Here is a 21830-nt window from a genome sequence, read left to right on the forward strand (position 1 = left end):
CTCCCCCCTGTCCCCCTCCACTCCATTCGCTCCGCCAAATACGCCCTCCCCGCCGCGCCGATACGTCGGCGCCGCGGTTTGGCGATCCTCTCGCTCCCACAGTACGCTCTCGTAGACTGCCGTCCTCTAGCCGCACCGCCACCTCTGGCTACGTTCTTGTGGAGGCGCACGGCGGTCAGCGCCGCCACCGCTGGCGACGTTCGTGTGGAGACGCACGGCGGTCAGCTTCTCCCACGGTACACACATTCTAGACTGAGGCCCCATTCATGTCGGTGTAGCGCTGAATGTTAGCTGATAGACGCTGTTAATCTCACTGTTTGCCGAAGTAGTTTACTGTCAATATGCTCTGCTTAAGAAGCTTCCTTGCCCTCTTCTGCACTCAATCTGCTTAGCTGAGATGGCATGCCAAGGCCGATTAGTTGCTAAAATATCCTGCCATATATTTATTGTGACGTAGATTGCCATGGTCTAGTAGCCAATCTGTTAGCTGAAATAGCTCTACACCGTTTTATACTCGATCTTTGTTGCTGCGATGGCCTTCGATAGTTCGATGGCTGTGTGCTCGGCCTCATTGACTGCTGAAACAACCTGCCATAATTTGGCACTCAAATCTATTTGCTGAATTAGCTTTACATATATTTCGTTACTTAGATCTGCTCGTCCAAATATCTTGCCATAGCTTTAGACATCGACCTAGGTATTTTTTCTGGACTTCATAAAAAGCATGTATATTTTTCCTGTAATATCTAGTAGAAGAACTAATTTGTATGTCTAACAGATGGACATGACTTGGTTAACTTCTGCTCGAAGATTCTCCGCTGCATATGTCAAGGGGGTTGAAAACTTCATGAACTTTATCAGAGCTGAGTACGATGGTCCGAAATCAGATGTGCTCTGCCCATGTAGCAGTTGTATGAATTCAGTTACAAGACCCCATTTAACTGTGCAAAAATCATCTACACTTGTATGGGATGTCGGTCACATATACTAGGTGGGTTCATCATGGTGAAGCTGTGAACGTCAATGTTATTGACTACGTGGAAGCAGCAAATCACCATCTTGATCTTCCTGATGCTCAGGTGGAAGAGGAGGAGGAGGTGGTGGTGGCGGAGCCAGTGAGTTTGACCAACATTGAAATAATGCTACGAAATGCTCGTGCATTCCGTGAACTTTCACCCGCAGAAGGAAAATGGTGGGCCCGCATGTTGGAACAATGCAACATTGCCGTCACCCTAGGAAATAAGCTGTTAGTATTCTCAGCTATGGTCACCTTTCTTCAGGTGAAGACATCTGAGCGGATGACCAACAAATCATTCGATGCGATGTTGGCTGCTTTCCGCGAATCTTTCCCAGATGCGTCTGAGCTGCCACACACCTACAGTAAAATGAAGAATTTCCTTCGTGCAGTTGGAATTGGATATGATATGATCCATGTTTGTAAGAATAATTGTGTTCTGTTCCGGAAGGATTATGCCAACTTAAGTGAATGCCCGAAATGCAAATCATCAAGATGGAAAGATGGCGATGCTATGAAGAGGATTCCTCATAATGTTCTGAGGCATTTTCCAATTACACCAAGATTGCAGAGGTTGTTTCATGATGCTGAAACAAGAGAGGATGTACTGTGGCATTCTAGTAACCAGGAGTACAGAGATTAGAATGTAATGAGCCATCCATCTCATGGTAGTGAGTGGAAAAGCTTCAATGATAAACACAAAGAGTTTGCTGCTGACCCGAGAAACATTAGACTTGGCTTAGCTTTAGAAGGATTTAACCCATTTGGCCACCAGAGCACCACATATAACATGTGGCCAGTGCTTGTTATCCCTTACAACATGCCTCCAAATGTCTGCACCGAAGAATCAAACTACATGATGGCCTTGCTCATCCCAAGTCCAAAAAGTTCTGGAAAGGATTTTGATTTGTTCATGGAGCCTCTTGTGGAGGAACTTCAACAGCTATAGAAGGGTGTTCTCACTCGAGACCTATATAGCAGCCCACCAGTTGATTTCTTTCTACGTGCTATTATAATTTGGTGTATCCATGATTATCCGGCTTTGGGTACTATGTCAGGGCGAACGACACATGGTTACATTGCATGTGTTCGCTGTGACAGGAATCCGCTGTCATACGCAATACTTAGCAAGATCTGTTACATTAGACACCGCCATTTCCTTTCCAAGGACAAGCCGCATCCTAGAAAATACTGAAGACATGTGTTCAATGCAAAGCATGAAAACCGTGATGCGCCAAAGAGGCTCACCGCCGATGAGTTGCAAGTGGAATTAGAGAAGGTCAGGCATATTACACCAGGAAACCATCCTGGTAATGGTAGCGGGAAAAGGAAGCATGGCAGGGTAGAAGAGAGATTATTGTTTACCCGCAGGTCCACTTTGTGGGACTTGGAGTATTGGAAAGATTTGGATCTAAGGCATAATCTTGATGTGATGCACATCGAGAAAAATATATGTGATAGCATTATCGGCACACTTCTTAATATTGAAGGCAAGACGAAAGATACCTTAAAATCTAGGATTGATTTGACACACCTAGGTATCAGAAAGGATTTGCAGGTGCAAGATGAAGGTAAACCACGGGATATGGCACCAGCTGTGTACGTCTTGGACAAGGTAAAAAGAAAAGAATTCTGCGAGGTCCTGTCATGTGTGAGATTCCCACATGGATTTGCTTCCAACCCTGAAAGGAGAGTCAGTGCAGATGGAAACAAGGTACAAGGGTTGAAAACTCATGATTGCCACATCCTACTTCAAAGGGTTTTACCTGTTATCCTTAGAGGATTGGGCCGCCCTGACTTATACAGAGCAGTTGCAGAGTTGGGACAATTCTTCAAGGAACTCTGCAGTAGGAATATCAGGATAGATGCTTTGGAGCGTCTTAGAGACAAGATACCAACTATCCTATGCGACCTTGAGAAGATATACCCTCCAGCCTTCTTTGATGTGATGGTGCATTTGGCTGTTCATCTACCTGATGATGCACTACTTAGAGGTCCAGTACAGTAAGCTGGATGTACCCTATTGAAAGGCGGCTAGGCACTTTCAAGGGCTATGTTAGGAACAGAGCTAGACCCGAGTGTTCCATTGCAGAGGCCTACATTGTTACAGAAGCGTTGACATTCTGCTCAAAATACATTGAAACAGCTGATCAGCTTAGCAAAGAGGTGGGTGAAGACAATCCCAGGCTCAATGTTTTCGATTATTCTGTTCGAGTTACAGGGAAGAGTCGACAAGAGGACAAACCTAAAGATTTGGACAAAATGGTTTCGTATGTGTTGAATAACTGTCCTGAGATACTACCTTATATCAAGTAAGTGCAGTACTGCAGCTTATACATCGTAATCTACTAAACTTGTAGCACATTCTTATATATTTAGATGTTTGACGCGATCACTATGTTGTGCAGCATCTACAAAGAGGAGTTACTACCGCAAAATCCAAGAAACATTGACAAACTGGTTATGGCAGGATTTGCGAAATGGTTCAAGAACCATGTAAGCTTTTGAAGTGCACTGTCAGTTTTTTTAATATATTGAGTACATAAGATGATCGGCTTGTCTATTTTCTAACCATAGGTTAAGAATATGCGGGAGGATGGGCAGGCAGTTGATGATGCCCTTTACTCACTAGCAATGGGTCCTGATACTCGGGTAAGACATTATGAATCTTGCGTTGTTGGAGATGTGTGATACAACACCGTTGCACGAGACGAAGGCAGGAAGACACAAAACAGTGCCATCATGAGCACGGATACGTATGACAAAGAGATAACTGAAATGTATGCTAACATAACAAACATTATTCAGTTGCAGTATATCTCCAGTTTCGAGGATCATCGGTGTGTGGTTCTGTTGTGCTGTCATTGGTATAACCTGTTTTATAGGATCGCAAAACCCAGAGCTGATGATTATTTCAAATCCATCAATGTCAAGGTGGCGTACCAGACCAACGAGCCTTTTATTTTGGCAAATCAAGCAACACATATATTTTTTTGGAAGATACATTTGCACGTAGCGATGACTGGAGAGTATTGCAAAGGTTTGAGCAGAGGAATCCGTTTAATGAAGTTGCATAACAAGATGATGCTACACTGCTCCTGATGTACAAGATAACACAGATGTTCCTAATATCTTTGAGAACCATCACGTCAATGACGCCGGCGAAAAGATTGTCTGTCGTGCTGTGGACATACAAGAGTTGATCAAGAAGAAGCCAACGTTCGAGGACGTTGAGGACGAAGAAGAAGATGACACCGTGGGGAATTACGATTCAAACTGATACACATGGTGAAGATGTTGACGCTGCTGCTGCGGATGATGATTACATTGCTTTTGTCGTATTTGCCTGTCAAAAGACGTTTTTTATCTACGATGTGAAATTGTGTTTGCTATGACAACTGAAACCTGATGAACATGTTGTTTAGTATTTTGCTGTGAGAACATCACTTGTTATGTATGCTGATTTGTGTTTGGTGATTGTATGACAACTAAAACATGATGACATTGTTGTTTAGTTGTACTCATATTTGGCTGTGAAACTTGAATTTGATGACATAGTTTGCTGTTGGACTGCAATTTGCTCGACGTCTTCGAATGAGAACAAAGCTGACCCGACAGGGCCTATGCTATTTATTTATTTATATGAGCAAAAGGGGATACCCCCTGATTTCCGTTAATAGAAATCTTTAGATGTTCACAACACTACGCCCAGCCTGCTACACAGGTTTCATTCATTAGTAGTTTCAGCAAAGTGCTCGTGTTGTAGCCACTGAATACATCACGAGTGCTACATACACTGCAAATAAAGAGACAATCATCCTACAGAGCACATCGATTTTGCCCATTATCTTCACAAGCTCTTTCATCTCCTCATTGCTGTCAAGGCCGTTCAGCAGCTGTTGCTTGGCCATGATCAGAGGAACTGCATCTTTAAGCTTCTGCTCTGCATCTTCCTCTTCTGCCGTTCCTTTAGTTACTTGTCCAACACCCCAACCTGTTGGTATTGGGATTCCTCGGCTAACCAAATAATCAGCGTAGTTGCATTCCCCCACATCAGCAACTTCCCAGAAATACAAATCACACGAATCTTCCCTTTTCTGCACGAATCAAATTGGTAGATCATCAACCAAACTATTAAAAAAAACATCAACTGAAAGCAGCAGAACAACACCTAAACATATTATTACCCCATGATTCGGGCATTTGTAGAAGACTCGGCCAGGGTTGCGGATTGTGGTTGAGACGCGACGGATGACTCTGCATGGTTTGCAGAAGTGGCACCACACCAACGGCAGCAGGTTGCGATGAGCAATCGGCTGCGGTGCGCGTGCCGGCGAGGGTGTGATGAGACCCACAGGCAATGGTACGGGTTGTTACTTGGCGCATATCTGGTTGTTGCCTGCTGAAGAGCAGGTGGACGAGCAGCCAGCGGACATGGTTGCTGCGGCCAGAGCTTCTGATGCTAGGCAGAGTAAGTAGAGAAGAGGAGAAGCAAACACTGGATATGTCAATTTCATTACTTGCAGAGAAGTTTGATACTTGATAATTGTTTTGAGATATGGAGATGGTGATATTAGAGTCATGCTAGTTGAGTAGTGGTGAATTTGGGAAATACTTGTGTTGAAGTTTGTGATTCCCGTAGCATGCACGTATGGTGAACCGTTATATGATGAAGTCAGAGCATGATTTATTTATTGATTGCCTTCCTTATGAGTGGCGGTTGGGACGAGCGATGATCTTTTCCTACCAATCTATCCCCCTAGGAGCATGCGCATAATACTTTGTTTCGATAACTAATAGATTTTTGCAATAAGTATGTGAGTTCTTTATGACTAATGTTGAGTCCATGGATTATACGCACTCTCACCCTTCCACCATTGCTAGCCTCTCTAGTACCGCCCAACTTTCGCCGGTACCATAAACCCACCACATACCTTCCTCAAAACAGGCACCATACCTACCTATTATGGCATTTCCATAGCCATTCAGAGATATATTGCCATGCAACTTTCCACCGTTCCGCTATTATGACACGCTTCATCATTGTCATATTGCTTGCATGATCATGTAGTTGACATCGTATTTGTGGAAAAGCCACCGTTCATAATTCTTCATACATGTCACTCATGCATCATTGCACATCCCGGTACACCGCCGGAGGCATTCACATAGAGTCATATTTTGTTCTAAGTATTGAGTTGTAATTCTTGAGCTGTAAGTAAATTAAAGTGTGATGATCATCATTATTAGAGCATTGTCCCAATGAGGAAAGGATGATGGAGACTTTGATTCCCCCACAAGTCGGGATGAGACTCTGGACAAAAAATAAAAAAAGAGAAAAAAAGAGAAGAGGCCAAAAAAAAGAAGGCCCCAAAAAAATGAGAGAAAAAGAGAGAAGGGACATTGTTAGTATCCTTTTTTCCACACTTGTGCTTCAAAGTAGCACCATGATCTTCATGATAGAGACTCTCCTATGTTATCACTTTTATATACTAGTGGGAATTTTACGTTATAGAACTTGGCTTGTATATTCCAATGATGGGCTTCCTCAAAATTTCCCTAGGTCTTCATGAGAAAGAAAGTTGGATGCACACCCACTTAGTTCTTTTGTTGAGCTTTCATACACTTATAGCTCTAGTGCATCCGTTGCATGGTAATCCCTACTCACATTGATATCTATTGATGGGCATCTCTATAGCCCGTTGATACGCCTAGTTGATGTGAGACTATCTTCTCCCTTTTTGTCTTCTCCGGTGGCCATCTTCATCATCTCGATGCTCTCCATGACGAGGAGGGAGTAGTTCTCCCTCGGGGCTGAGGGTATGTATCGGTAGCTATGTGTTTGATCTCTCTCTCGTGTTCTTGAGGTGATACGATCTTGATGTATCGCGAGCTTTGCTATTATATTTGGATCCTATGATGTTTTATCCCCCCTCTACTCTCTTGTAATGGATTGAGTTTCCCCTTTGAAGTTATGTTATTAGATTGAGTCTTTAAAGATTTGAGAACACTTGATGTATGTCTTGCCGTGCGTATCTATGGTGACAATGGGATATCATGTGATTCACTTGATGTATGTTTTGGTGATCAACTTGCGGGTTCCGCCCATGAACCTATGCATAGGGGTTGGCACACGTTTTCATCGTGATTCTCCGGTAGAAACTTTGGGGCACTCTTTGAGGTTCTATGTGTTGGTTGAATAGATGAATCTGAGATTGTGTGATGCATATCGTATAATCATACCACGGATACTTGAGGTGACATTGGAGTATCTAGGTGACATTAGGGTTTTGGTTGATTTGTGTCTCAAGGTGTTATTCTAGTACGAACTCTAGGATAGATTGAATGGAAAGAATAGCTTCGTGTTATTTCACTATGGACTCTTGAATGATCGATCAGAAAGGATAACTTTGAGGTGGTTTCGTACCCTACCATAATCTCTTCGTTTGTTCTCCGCTATTAGTGACTTTGGAGTGACTCTTTGTTGCATGTTGAGGGATAGTTATATGATCCAATTATGTTATTATTGTTGAGAGAACTTGCACTAGTGAAAGTATGAACCCTAGGCCTTGTTTCAACGCATTGCAATACCGTTTACGCTCACTTTCATCATTAGTTACCTTGCTGTTTTTATATTTTCAGATTACAAAAACCTATATCTACCATCCATATTGCACTTGTATCACCATCTCTTCGCCGAACTAGTGCACCTATACAATTTACCATTGTATTGGGTGTGTTGGGGACACAAGAGACTCTTTGTTATTTGGTTGCAGGGTTGTTTGAGAGAGACCATCTTCATCCTACGCCTCCCATGGATTGATAAACCTTAGGTCATCCACTTGAGGGAAATTTGCTACTGTCCTACAAACCTCTGCACTTGGAGGCCCAACAACATCTACAAGAAGAAGGTTGTGTAGTAGACATCAAAGCTCAACAAAAGAAGCTAAGTGGGTGTGCATCCAACTTGCTTGCTCATGAAGACCTAGGGCAATTTGAGGAAGCCCATCATTGGAATATACAAGCCAAGTTCTATAATGTAAAATTCCCACTAGTTTATGGAAGTGACAACATAGGAGACTCTCTATCATGAAGATCATAGTGCTACTTTGAAGCACAAGTGTGGAAAAAGGATAGTAACATTGTCCCTTCTCTCATTTTCTCTCATTTTCATTTTTTATTTGGGCCTTCTCCCTTTTTTTGTCCTTTTTTTTTAATTTCGTCCGGAGTCTCATCCCGACTTGTGGGGGAATCATAGTCTCCATCATCCTTTCCTCACTGGGACAATGCTCTAATAATGATGATCATCACACTTCTTTTTACTTACAACTCAAGAATTACAACTCAATACTTAGAACAAAATATGACTATATGTGAATACCTCTGGCGGTGTACCGGGATAATGAATCAAGAGTGACATGTATGAAAGAATTATGAACGGTGGCTTTGCCACAAATACGATGTCAACTACCTGATCATGAAAAGCAATATGACAATGATGAAGCGTGTAATAGAAAACAAAACGGTGGAAAGTTGCATGGCAATATATCTCGGAATGGCTATGGGAATGCCATAATAGGTAGGTATGGTGGCTGTTTTGAGGAAGGTATATGGTGGGTTTATGGTACCGGCAAAAGTTGCGCGGTACTAGAGAGGCTAGCAAATGGTGGAAGGGTGAGGGTGCGTATAATCCATGGACTCAACATTAGTCATGAAGAATTCACATACTTATTGCAAAAATCTATTAGTTATCGAAACAAAGTACTACGCGCATGCTCCTAGGGGGGTAGATTGGTAGGAAAAGACCATCGCTTGTCCCCGACCGCCACTCATAAGGAAGGCAATAAATAAATAAATTATGCTCCGACTTCATCACATAATGTTTCACCATACGTGTATGCTATGGGAATCACAAACTTTAACACAAGTATTTCTCAAATTCACAACTACTCAACTAGCATGACTCTAATATCACCATCTCCATATCTCAAAAAATCAAGTATCAAACTTCTCTTAGTATTCAATGCACTTACATGAAAGTTTTTATTATTGCCATGTTGTTCTAAAGGAATCTCAAAATAATATAAGTGAAGCATGAGAGATCAATTATTTCTATAAAATAGAACCACCGTCATGCTCTAAAAGATACACGTGAAGCACTAGAGCAAAAACTATATAGCTCAAAAGATATAAGTGAAGCACATAGAGTATCCTACTAAATTCCAATTCATGTGTGTCTCTCTCAAAAGGTGTGTACAGCAAGGATGATTGTGTTAAACTAAAAGCAAAGACTCAAATAATACAAGACGCTCCAAGCAAAACACATATCATGTGGCGAATAAAAATATAGCTCCAAGTAAAGTTACCGATAGACGAAGACGAAAGAGGGGATGCCTTCCGGGGCATCCCCAAGCTTAGGATTTTTGGTGTCCTTTTATTTTACGTTGGGGTGCCATGGGCATCCCCAAGCTTAGGCTCTTGCCACTCCTTGTTCCATAATCCATCAAATCCTTACCCAAAACTTGAAAACTTGACAACACAAAACTTAAATAGAAAATCTCATGAGCTCCGGTAGCGAAAGAAAACAAAACACCACTTCAAGGTACTGTAATGAAATAATTCTTTATTTATATTGGTGTTAATCTACTGTATTCCAACTTCTCTATGGTTTATAAACTCTTTTACTAGCCATAGATTCATCAAAATAAGCAAACAACACACGAAAAACAGAATCTTAAAAAAACAGAAGAATCTGTAGTAATCTATAGCTAATGCAAACTTATGAAACCCCAAAAATTCTAAAATAAATTGCTGTACGTGAGGAATTTAGCTATTAATCATCTGCAAAAATAATTAACTAAATAGCACTCTCCAATAAAAAATGGCAGCAATTCTCGCGAGCCCTAAAGTTTCTGTTTTTTACAGCAAGATCAAAAAGACTTTCCCCCAAGTCTTCCCAACGGTTCTACTTGGCACAAACACTAATTAAACACAAAAAACACAACTGAGGGAGTCCTGGATTAGGGGGTGTCCGGATGGCTGGACTATACCTTCAGCCGGACTCCTGGACTATGAAGATACAAGATTGAAGACTCCGTCCCGTGTCTGGAAGGGACTTTCCTTGGCGTGGAAGGCAAGCTTGGCGATATGGATATGTAGATCTCCTACCATTGTAACCGACTTTGTGTAACCCTAACCCTCTCTGGTGTCTATATAAACTGGAGGGTTTTAGTCTGTAGGACAACATACACAACAACAATCATACCATAGGCTAGCTTCTAGGGTTTAGCCTCTCCGATCTCGTGGTAGATCTACTCTTGTACTACCCATATCATCAATATTAATCAAGCAGGACGTAGGGTTTTACCTCCATCGAGAGGGCCCGAACCTGGGTAAAACTTCGTGTCCCTTGCCTCCTGTTACCATCCGGCCTAGACGCACAGTTCGGGACCCCCTACCCGAGATCCGCCGGTTTTGACACCGACATTGGTGCTTTCATTGAGAGTTCCTCTGTGTCGTCACCATCAGGAAGGATGCCTCGCCCCGTCTTTAAAGACGGCACCGTTCCTAAGGGAGCTTTGTCTGTCGGTCAAACCCTTCGGCTAGGTGGTTTTCTTATGACCGCCTGTTCGGCTTCTACGCCGATGATGACCTCTCGAGCCATCGAAAACAATCTTTATGTCAGCTTGGAACTCGCCGAGCAGTTAGATCCAATGGAGCTTGTCGGATTTTGGGTTCTGGCAGACCCTTGAGGTTCGAACACTGGGTGCGCGCGGAGATTTCGCCTTCTACCTACCTGCACCCCTCCGCCTCGCTAAGATCTAAGCTATGGAAAGAACAGCGCAAGAGACACAGGGTTTATACTGGTTCGGGCCACCGTTGTGGTGTAATACCCTACTCCAGTGTGTGGTGTGGTGGATTGCCTCTTGGGCTGATGATGATGAGAAATACAAGGAAGAACAGCCTCGCGAGGGTCTGTTCTTGGCTGAGGGGATGAACTGCTAGGAGGAGTTCAGTCACCCTTCTCTCTCTCTCTCTCTCTTCTCGATTCTCTCTCCGATTTCCATCCCTCTACCCTGGGGGTGGCTAGTCCTATTTATAGGCAAAGGCCCTGGGCCTCTTCCCAAATATTGAGCGGGAAGGGCACCAACAATGGGCCATTTTGAAGGGGAACATCTGGTACACTTATCCTGACTAAAGTTGGTCCTTGCCTGCCAAAGGCTCTGGTGGTGACACTGGCTTGGGCTCCACAATGACTTCCTCCCTGCCGTTGGACTGGTCTTGGTCTTGTTGCACCGAAACGGGTGCCTTTGCTTGATGCTCTCGCCTGCGCTTGCTCCCTTTGCACCAAAGAGGAAAGGAGGACACTGCGCGGGCTGGCGCCCGCCTGGCACCCTTGATCGTCATGGCTTGCGTCATGGGCACCTCGTGAGGTACCCCACCTTGATCGCTCCGCCTCCTCGCGAGCCAGCCTGACGAGGTCGTGCCCGAGGAAGCTCTGTGTCGTCCGCCCCGCGAGGCTTGGCCCCTCGCGAGGGTCTTGGGTCTGTGTTGATGAAGACGGGCCGTGCTGGGCCCCCTTTGAGCCACGCCGCAAGCCGCAGGCAGGCAAGTCTGGGGACCCCCGTTCCCAGAACGCCGACAGTAGCCCCCGGGCCCAAGGCGCGCCCGGACTTGGCCGTGCAGGGAGGCGAAAGGGCAAGGGCGAAGCACCACGGGCCCTAACAGCCTGCGGCCTTGGGCGCCGCGTGGTGGTTGATTGGGCGTGGGCGGCACTATTCCCCCATGCCCCCCTTATTTTGCGCCATGCTAGGCGAACTCGTAGTCGTACATAGTCGCTCCCCTTTCTGTTGCTCGAGCGCCCTCTGTCCTTCCTCCGCTCGAACTTCAGCTTGTGTTTTCAACCCAATCTCGAACCTCCCCCCTTCCCATCGCCATGGCTCCGACGAAGAAGGGAAGAGGGAAGAAACCCATGCCTCCGCCTTGCTCGCCGCCGTTGGCGGCCCCCGCCGAGGGCTTGGGCAAGGTCAGGTCGGCTCCGGCCAATATCTTCAACGAATGCGGGAGGATGACGGCCTGGCCCGCGTCTCACTTCTCCATCGACAGGATAGTCACCGAGGTCCAGTGTTTCGCCGACGCCCTATGGGCGGGTTTGGTTCCCCCCTTTTTTGATTTCTTCAATGTCGTGCTTTCCCACTATCAGATCCACATGATGCATCTGGGTCCTGAATCCATCACCCTTCTTTTGGTCTTCGCCTTTGTTTGTGAGGCAATGATGGGCATCCTTCCTTCGGTTGCCTTGCTGCGCCACTTCTTCTCTTTGCGTCTTGTCGACCCTACCCAATGCTCGGCGTGCGTGAGCTTCGCTGCCGCGTCTGAGACAACGGCCTTAGGGATTGACTTCAGGCTCCCTCCGCCCGCGGCTGGGTTCCGCGAGCGGTGGCTGTATGTGGATGTAGGGGTGCCCAGCCCCCTGCTATTGGAGCCAACTTCGCCTGCTGTCCCCAATTCGGGCTGGGACCAGGAGACGCTTGAGAGCCCCCGGCTCGTCTTCGTCTGGCACCGCTTCGCGTTCTTGAGGTTTCTTGGCGTGACAACGTCCAAGATGGTGAAGGAGTTCCTGCTACGCCGCGTTGCTCCTCTCCAACGCCACTCCCGCCGGATGTGGGCCTTCAGCGGGCGTGATGATCGTACGAGGCTCCAGGAAGAGGACCTGACGCCCGAAGTGCTGAGGACAGCGCTCTTGATCCTGACTGGGGACCCCAACCCTGGCAGCATCCAGCAGGGAGGGGCCTTGCTGTACCTCTGCCAGAACAGGGGTGATTTTGTGAATCAGATGCCTATCTTTGATGAGTGGGGGCCGCGCCCCGCCGGCCTCTAGGGGCCTCGCAAGAACCCAATGATGGTGACTGCCCTTCCAGTCGACCCAGGCGACTCTTCCTCAAGTGGCGGAGCAGGGAGGCATGAGGCGCCAGAGGCCGAGGGGGCTCTCGGCGGGGTGACAACGCCGGGCGATGCTCATGAGGGGGCAGCTCTTGGGGCCCATGCCGCTGAGGCTGAGGGTGGCAAGCAGCTGCACTCAGCGCCTGCGACTGAGGCCCCTGAAGCTCCAGCTGCTTCTCTTGGCGAGGCGATTGGCAGCGCGCATCAGGCAGGCGCCCCTGACGCGGATCGCCTTGACGCTCCATCTTCGTCACAGGTTGATCCCTGCGCTCAACTCTTGGGCCGCTTCCGCGTGGACTTTGAGGCCCTCCGGAAGAGAAGGGAGGCCCTGGGCAACGATTACCTTGTCGCCTGCTGAAGCATAGGAAGTACTTCGCCACTGATGAGTAAGCCTTCTCCTTTCCCAGCTCCCGATCCTTCTGTTGCTTTTACTGATCCTTGCTCCGCAGGCCCCTTCCAGCCGAGCTCGCGGAGATGGCTGAGGTGTCGTCCCCCTTGGCTTCGCCCCCTCCATCATCCTCAAGCGCTCCGAGCAGCAGAGCCCTTGTGGTGAGGGCGATCGGGGAGGCGAACCATCCCGAGGCGCATCGTGGCCCTGCGCACCTCGCGATCCTCCTTCACGGGCCTTCTCGTGGCATAGCCAGCCTGCCGTGGGCTTCTCGCCTGGTCGTGGACTGCGATTGGCTGAGACGCTCCCTGCACTCTTCATCTGGGGACGAGCTGGCTCTAGGCCGGGCTTCTGGCATGGCGTGCCCGGCCGTCACGAGGGTGCCAGCCCCCAGCCCCCTGCCCGGAGGGGGAGTGCTGATTCATGGCCCCCGGTGCTTGCTTGGGGCAGATGATGGTGTGGAAGACGTGCTCGAGCGCACCCGGGAGCGTCGCTCTCTTTGCTAAGGATTCCTTCGAAGGGCGGCTGACGCGGTGAGCCTGCTTGGTGAGGAGCTTGCTGATGAAGACGCGCACCTTGAGGCCAAGGGCCTGCGCTTGGCTGCAGAGAGGCGCGAGCTGGAGGGCGCCATCGCCCTTGCGTGCCGTCAGCATGATCTTGACGATGCAGAGGCCAAGGCGTCGCTGGTGGCCTCTCGGGAGGCCCGATCTTGGGCCGCTGAGGAGGCCCGGGAAGCTGACCGGTGGCGAGAGGCGGCGGAGGAGCGGGCTCGGGAGCTCCTGGCCTGGTGCCACTCACTGGAGGAGCAAGTGGAGCTGCGCGAGGCAGCCCTCGCGTCGATGAAGGTGGCCTCTGGAGACCTAGCAGAGCTCCAGAAGCGTGAGGAGGCGCTGACGCTGGAAGCCGCCGAACGTACCCGCGAGTACGAGCGTCTAGAGACGAGGGAGCGCTTGGTGACGCAGGCGGAGGATGATGTCGCTGCATGGGAAGCCCGTGTCCTAGAGGAGGTCAGACGTCGGGTGGCGATGGCGCGCTTGAACCTCGAGCACGAGTTCGAGGAGAGGCTGGGGTTGATCCAGGCCGAGGCTGAAGGTAGGACTGCTCCCTTGAGGGCTAAGCTGGAGGAAGCGACGCGGCGGGCCGATGCTTTTCGGGCCGCCCTTGAGGTAGCGCAAGGGGAGTCAACCACCTCCCAGGCTGAGGTGCTCCTTCTTCGCCAGCGGGTGGAGGAAGCTGAGGTCGTCGCGCGCCAGAATGCGGACGAGATACGTCAGCGGCGGATCCTAGAGCATGAGCATGGCCCCATGCTCACCATGCTCCGGGAGAGAGCCAACACAGCCTTGGGCAACATCTGCGAGGCGGCTGCTGGCGAGCCGCACGTAGTCAACTACGCCGGCAACCTTCAGTTCTTCACCGACGTGGTGACGCAGCTGGAGGTGCGGTCGGTCAGGGCTGACAGGTTGGTGGAGGAGAGGAGCCGCGCCCTGCTCGGGCACGCCTTTTCTCGCGTCTTCAGCCATCTCCGGAACATGGATCCCCCTTTGATTTCGACGCCGCCATCGCCCCAGTCCCCCAGGCCGTCTGAAACGACCTGGCGCACTGGGTGGAAGACAATGTGGATGCTCTTGTCAGGGCCTTCGCTTCAGACAACGATGGCGTGATCGTGGTTGCCGACGAGGGCGGTGTGGTGAGCGGCCCTGCCGCCGCTGGCGGCGACGCAGACAGCGATGGCGAGTCCAGCGACGCCATCAACGGTTCGGGTGGTGCTCCTGAGGATGCATTGGGGGATTTATCTGACTGATTGTGCATCGTTCCTGCTTCCTTACCCTGCATGAATAGAACTCAGGTTTTGGCCTGATGGCCGTGAGAGCATTTTGGATGGGGAGCCCCTCATGTAAAACTTGTGTCAATCGTATTAGTAGACGCTACATTGCCCATGCGCCCGCGCCAAGTGGTTGGCTTAAGCGACGCGCTGGTCGGCTAGTTTACCTTTGTCCCGTGCGGGCCCTGAGGTAGCCTATGGGAGGCTGTGGTGTCCCGAGTGTTCCCTGATCGAATCTGTAGGATCTGCAGTAAAAAACCCTCCTGAGAGGATGCGGCGGCGGCAGTCTGGGCTGCGCGCAAGCTTGGCCTGACCCAGCTCGCGAGGGGCTCACGAGGGGAGGCAGTTGAGCTGAAGTGGTAATCAAAACGCGAGAAATTGCTCGAACAAGACTAAGCACCCCTTCCCCGAACACACGCAAATCTCAAATTCGAATCCAACTAAAATCCAACGAGGGAAAGTGACAACCAAAGGGAAAAGCAATGAAAGCAGACAAAAGGCCGGGTTCGGCACCTAATCTAGTCTTGGACGTCTTCTCACCAGCGCGGAGGTAAGTGCTGCCACTGGGCGTGGGAGGGAGCCCCAGGGCCTGAGGCCGACACCCCTGAGACTCCGAGGCGTGTACAGCCCCACTCATTATTACGTGAGAGTGTCACGGGGCGGCGAGCTTCACAGGCACTGGGCCTTCTTCACAGGTACCGGCCTTGCTTCATATCGCCAGACGAGGGCCCCGCCTTGCACCACACTCTAGTGCCATCAACGACCACCGGAAACCAGGACGCTGCCGATGGGGTAGAGCGGTCGCCAGCGGTTCCCCCGACGACCACGGGTCCTCCGCCAGGGGCAGGCCCTGAGGCACCTCCCCAGTAGAGGGCCTACCTCCTGAGAACACCTTGCTCCGAACGCCGCGGTGGTGATGTCGGATCTCGGCCCCTCTCCTGCAGGCCCCTGCGCCCTCCTCCCGAGGGGTAGGAGACTGTGGGAGCGGGGTAGATGCTCGCTGTGGTGACCTGCACCTCCCGCGATCCATGATTAGCGTATGCCTGCTCCTGAGGAATTAGTGGTACCCGATAATCGCTGCCTCCAGCATGGCTGGTGGGACCGTCCCGGGGCACCTGGAAGAGCTCAGCTTCTGGCGCCTCGTCCCCCCAGCTTGGGCTGAGGAGCGAGCCTTGTTCGCCCTCATGAGGGTGCCCTTGGTCCATCATGTGGGGCACGTATTCTTCTGGCGCTGTCATCCCGAAGGCCACGCCGTAGTGCTTCGCGTGCCATGCAGCTCTGCTTGACGCGCCCACCGTGGGGTGGTAGCGCGGCTGTCCACTGGGGCCATGGGTCGCGTCGAGTCCTTCTTCTTCACGGACCGGGAGCAGGGGCAGCGCCGCCGCCAGTCTGGTGCCGACAGCTTCGCTGGCGTTGGAGTAGCCTTGGAGCCCGCGCGCGGGCCACCCTGGGCTTGAGATGGGAGCTGGGTGCAGAAGGGGTTAGCCCCCGAGGCGGCGAAGCCCAGGAGCTCTGCCACCCTCTCCAGCAGCACGTCGCGGCCGCCCTCCAGCAGCCTGCACTACAGCAGCTCTCGGGCCACCGTGAGCGCGGCCCTCGAGTTCGCCTGCTCCTGGCGGGTGTACGGTGTAGTGGTCGCGGCGTGATTGGAAGCCCCTGCTGCCGACCGCGCCTGCCGCGGTGTGAGAGCTGTCGAAGCCTGTCCGCGTCGCCCGCGGCCCGTAGCGCCCTGCGGACCGTGAGCTGCGTGGGGCATGGGGTCGCCCGAGGCGAGCGGCTCTACGCTGGCAGGCCACGCCGCCCAAGGATCTGGGTTGCCCGCCTGGTCGCCGGACATGGTGATGACGACGCGACGGGACACGAAGCGGTAGAAGGTGGATTCCGGCGCACCCCTACCTGGTGCGCCAAATGTCGGATTTCGGGTTCCGGTAGACCCTTGAGGTTCGAACATTGGGGTGCGCGTGGAGATTTCGCCTTCTACCTACCTGCACCCCTCCGCCTCGCTAAGATCTAAGCTATGGAAAGAACAGCGCAAGAGACACAGGGTTTATACTAGTTCGGGCCACCGTTGTGGTGTAATACCCTACTCCAGTGTGTGGTGTGGTGGACTGCCTCTTGGGCTGATGATGATAAGCAATACAAGGAAGAATAGCCTCGCGAGGGTCTGTTCTTGGCTGAGGGGATGAACTGCTAGGAGGAGTTCAGTCACCCTTCTCTCTCTCTCTCTTCTCGATTCTCTCTCCGATTTCCATCCCTCTACCCTGGGGGTGGCTAGTCCTATTTATAGGCAAAGGCCCTGGGCCTCTTCCCAAATATTAAGCGGGAAGGGCGCCAACAATGGGCCATTTTGAAGGGGAACATCTGGTACACTTATCCTGACTAAAGTTGGTCCTCGCCTGCCAAAGGCTCTGGTGGTGACGCTGGCTTGGGCTCCACAATGACTTCCTCCCTGTCGTTGGATTGGTCTTGGTCTCGTTGCACCGAAACGGGTGCCTTTGCTTGATGCTCTCGCCTGCGCTTGCTCCCTTTGCACCAAAGAGAAAAGGAGGACACTGCGCGGGCTGGCGCCCGCCTGGCACACTTGGTCGTCATGGCTTGCGTCACGGGCACCTCGTGAGGTACCCCGCCTTGATCTCTCCGCCTCCTCACGAGCCAGCCTAACGAGGCCGTGCCTGAGGAAGCTCCGTGTCGTCCGCCCCGTGAGGCTTGGCCCCTCGCGAGGGTCTTGGGTCTGTGTTGATGAAGACGGGCCGTGCTGGGCCCCCTTTGAGCCACGCCGCAGGCCGCAGGCAGGCAAGTCTGGGGACCCCCGTTCCCAGAACACCGACAGAGCTCTCCTCCATAAACGAGCTCTTGGATCGCTTCGCCGCCCTGGGAGTCGCTACGGCTTACGACCATATTGGGCCTAAACCCGATCTGAGAGAGATTAACTCTCCCCAAGTCATCCATCACGTTGCCGTGGTGGAGGGACAGTGCGGCGACCCTTCATCTATCTTAAGGACTCGCTACGTCCGGATTCCCGATCCCTCCAAGCCGGATACCCGCGGAGGGGAGGATATCACTCAAGACCTGAACTTAGAGTCAGGCGACGGGCTTGATTCATTGGACAACATTCAGGAATCCAAATTTTCGAGTTCGGAAATTCCTCGGCCTCTGAGCCTCAGATGGGGTGAGGCTTTGGATTTAATTCCACCCACCCACCCCAACATAAGCGATATATCCAAAATCAGGCAAGAACCCGATGAAACAGTACATCATTACTGGGCCAGATTCCTCCTGGTTAAGAACAGACTAAGGGACTGCCGCGAGGAAGACGCAATCTCAATCTTCTGCAATAATTGCACGGACAAGGGAATACTCAACGCCATAAGTCGCCGTGATATTACACGCTTCACTGACTTGGCGTCCATTGTACGAAAGTACTGTGCGATGGAAAGCGCCTAGAAAACCGAAATAAAATTTTGGGACAACCCGGCCCTGAATACAAACCCAGTCCGAAATAAAAGGGTGCATCATCACCAGACACCCGGGTCAAGCACTAAAAAGCAAAAACCCTCTACAGGGCATGGAACCATACTGGAAGGATGGCTTAATGGACCCTGTAAAATTCACAGTACAGAGGACGCCACACCAACTCACAGCCTTAGAGCATGTTGGATACTCCGGCAGGTGGCCAAAATTGGCGAAAATCTCATAATTCCGGAGGCCACAGAAAGCCACCCCAGAGACACCAATACGGTATTAACAGTCTTCGAGACTTTCGCATCAAATAATATGCGAAAAAAGACACTTCGCAGCCTTGCCGAAGTCTACCAAGTAGCAACAATAAACCCATGGAGTGACACGGCTATTACCTTTAACGCCAGTAATGAACCTAAATTCCGAACAGCCCGAGCACCAGCCGCATTGGTCCTCAGTCCAATAGTGGACGGCTTTCGTCTTACCAAGGTACTCATGGACGGCGGCAGCGGATTGAACCTCATTTATGAGGAAACCCTTCAAAAATTGGAAATAGACTGGAACCGCATTGAGTGAAGCAGCACAACCTTTAGAGGAATAATCCACAGTCGGGAAGCACGCTGTACAGGAAAAATCACTCTAGATGTGGTGTTCGGCACGCCGGATAATTACAGGTCCGAAGAGATCACGTTCCATGTGGCTCCGTTCAGCAGCGGTTATCACGCTCTGCTAGGGCGGGAAGCATTTACAATCTTCCAAGCAATACCCCATTACGGGTACATGAAGCTCAAGATGCCCGGGCCTAACTGGATCATCACTCTCGCTAGTGATCCGGACACAGCACTCCGCGCCGAAAACAAGATAGCCGCACTGGCCCTCGAGGCACTATCCGAAGCCCTAGCGGCTAAGGAACTGACTGCGCTGCGCTCTACGGTGAATAGGGACGATGTGGTACTCGACAAAAGATCCAAGTCCACCTTCTTTAAGCCGGCGGACAAAATAGTCAAATTCCAAGTCCATCCAACGGACCCCAATAAAACAGCTTCCATCGGGGCATAGTTAAACCCTGATGTAGACGCCGCACTGCAAGAGTTCCTACGAGAGAACTGGGACATTTTCGCCTGCCACCCTTTAGACATGCCAGGAATCCCACGCAGGCTGGCCGAGCACAGCTGAAATATCCAAACAGGATTCAAACCTGTCAAACAGGCTCTTCGGCGTTTTTCTGAACCTAAGAGACATGCCATGGGAGAGGAGCTAGCAAAGCTATTGGAGGCCGGATTCATCAGAGATATAAAACATTCGGACTGGCTAGCAAACCTGGTGATGGACCAAAGAAGGACAAATCCTGGCGCCTGTGTGTTGATTTTAAAGACCTTAACAAGGCTTGCCCAAAGGATCCCTCCCCCCTCCCCCGCATCGATCAAATTATCGACACTACCGCAGGACACGATTTGTTGTGTTTCCTCGACGCATATTCCGGCTACCATCAAATCAAGATGGCAGAACCAGACCAAGCCGCAACGGCATTTATCACACCATATGGCCCATTCTGCTTCAACACGATGCCCTTCGGGCTAAAAAACACCGACGCAACATATCAGCACATGATTCAGACATGTCTGGCAAGCCAGATCGGCAAAACAGTGGAGGCATATGTAGATGATGTGGTCGTCAAAACAAGACATGTCGAATCTCTAGTAGACGACTTGAGGCTCACATTTGATAACCTCCGAACATACGACATCAAGCTCAACCCGGAAAAATGCGTTTTCGGCGTTCCAGCCGGAAAGCTCTTGGGCTTCATTGTATCCGGTAGAGGAATTGAAGCAAATCCAGCCAAGATCCAAGCTCTGTCGCAACTGGATATCAGCCAGGACATCTGCCGCCTGATTATTTTCCCGGGCTATATGGTGAAATTCAAGCCCCTCGAACCGAGCTAACATTTTTAGGTGCAATTCAACCGCTTCATAATTGACCAAGTCTTGACTGGTGGAGCGTACCGCCTGCGGGATGCATCGGATAACCGACTCGAGCCGAACCCATGGAACACAGCCCGTCTCCGAAGATTCTATGCCTAGCGCCGGACTCTATGCTCGTCTCCTTCCTCTATCCACTTTTTATATATTTTCTGTCTTACATTTCTCTTCTTCTTCTCTCTCTCTCTCTCTTATATCCTTTAAAGGCTCATAAAGTGACGTGCTATCCATGCTCATTAAACCTGGGGGCTTCTTTAAACAGAAGCTTATTCATACGGGCTTCATGCCCAACACATGTGTCACACTTCCACATGTACCTTTTATTCACCATTATATGCATCGACATGACTTAAGTTTTGGCCAAGCTGGGTTGCCTGGCTCCTGTGCTTACCCCTATGTTCCCGATTATTCGACTAGGTGGTAAAGGGAGCACCTCTGCGATTGTTACTGCCGGGTCAGCCGGACGTGTACCTCAGACTGGGTGAAGCCGAAAGCTAGCGTTCTTAAGGGAATATTCGGTCGGTCAACTAAAGATGAACTTTTTTTATTTTTATCTATACGTCCCCAGATGTTTTTACCACGTTTATTTTCGCAGCATGGACATGCACCTTAGGGCATGCCTCCCAGGGAAAGGAACCCCTAACGGAACTATTCTCCCTGGAAGATGTTTCTTACTAACCATGTAATATAACATAACTAGTCGGGCACTTGTCTGTTCACGCACTAATGACCCCTACGCCTGGTCTCCATGCATTCCCCGGTTCCTGTATAACCGCATGGGAATTCGGACGCACTCCGGACCGTCAGGTCCCGAGGCTGAAGCGAAAAGGTCGGCCATGACAAATGATCTACAATCCGGCTAGAAGGCATTATAAATGTCAATTAAATTACATAGTTATTTTGACTGATTGTATTCCTCTTCAATACCATCTAACAGGCTGTCTAATTTATAGTCCTACTGGGAATACTTTGCAGCCAACTCTACTTGGCCGTATACTAAGCTTACATGGATCTCCTTCCCATCGGGCCCTACAGGACCGACCTCGGCCATGTGGTTGGGGTCAGCCTTTGCGTACCGCGTCTTCACCATAGCCTAGGCCTCCCTAGAACCTTGACGGCAGGCCGATATCTTCCACAATCGGAAGCGCCACCGTGCTCCCTTTAGCTTCTCTGCAAGCTCTCCAAGACCTTTGGGCATGGTGACGGATGACCACAGGGCCTGGG

The sequence above is a fragment of the Triticum dicoccoides genome, chromosome 7A, assembly GCF_002162155.2.
Source record: "Triticum dicoccoides isolate Atlit2015 ecotype Zavitan chromosome 7A, WEW_v2.0, whole genome shotgun sequence".
NCBI lineage: Eukaryota > Viridiplantae > Streptophyta > Magnoliopsida > Poales > Poaceae > Triticum > Triticum dicoccoides.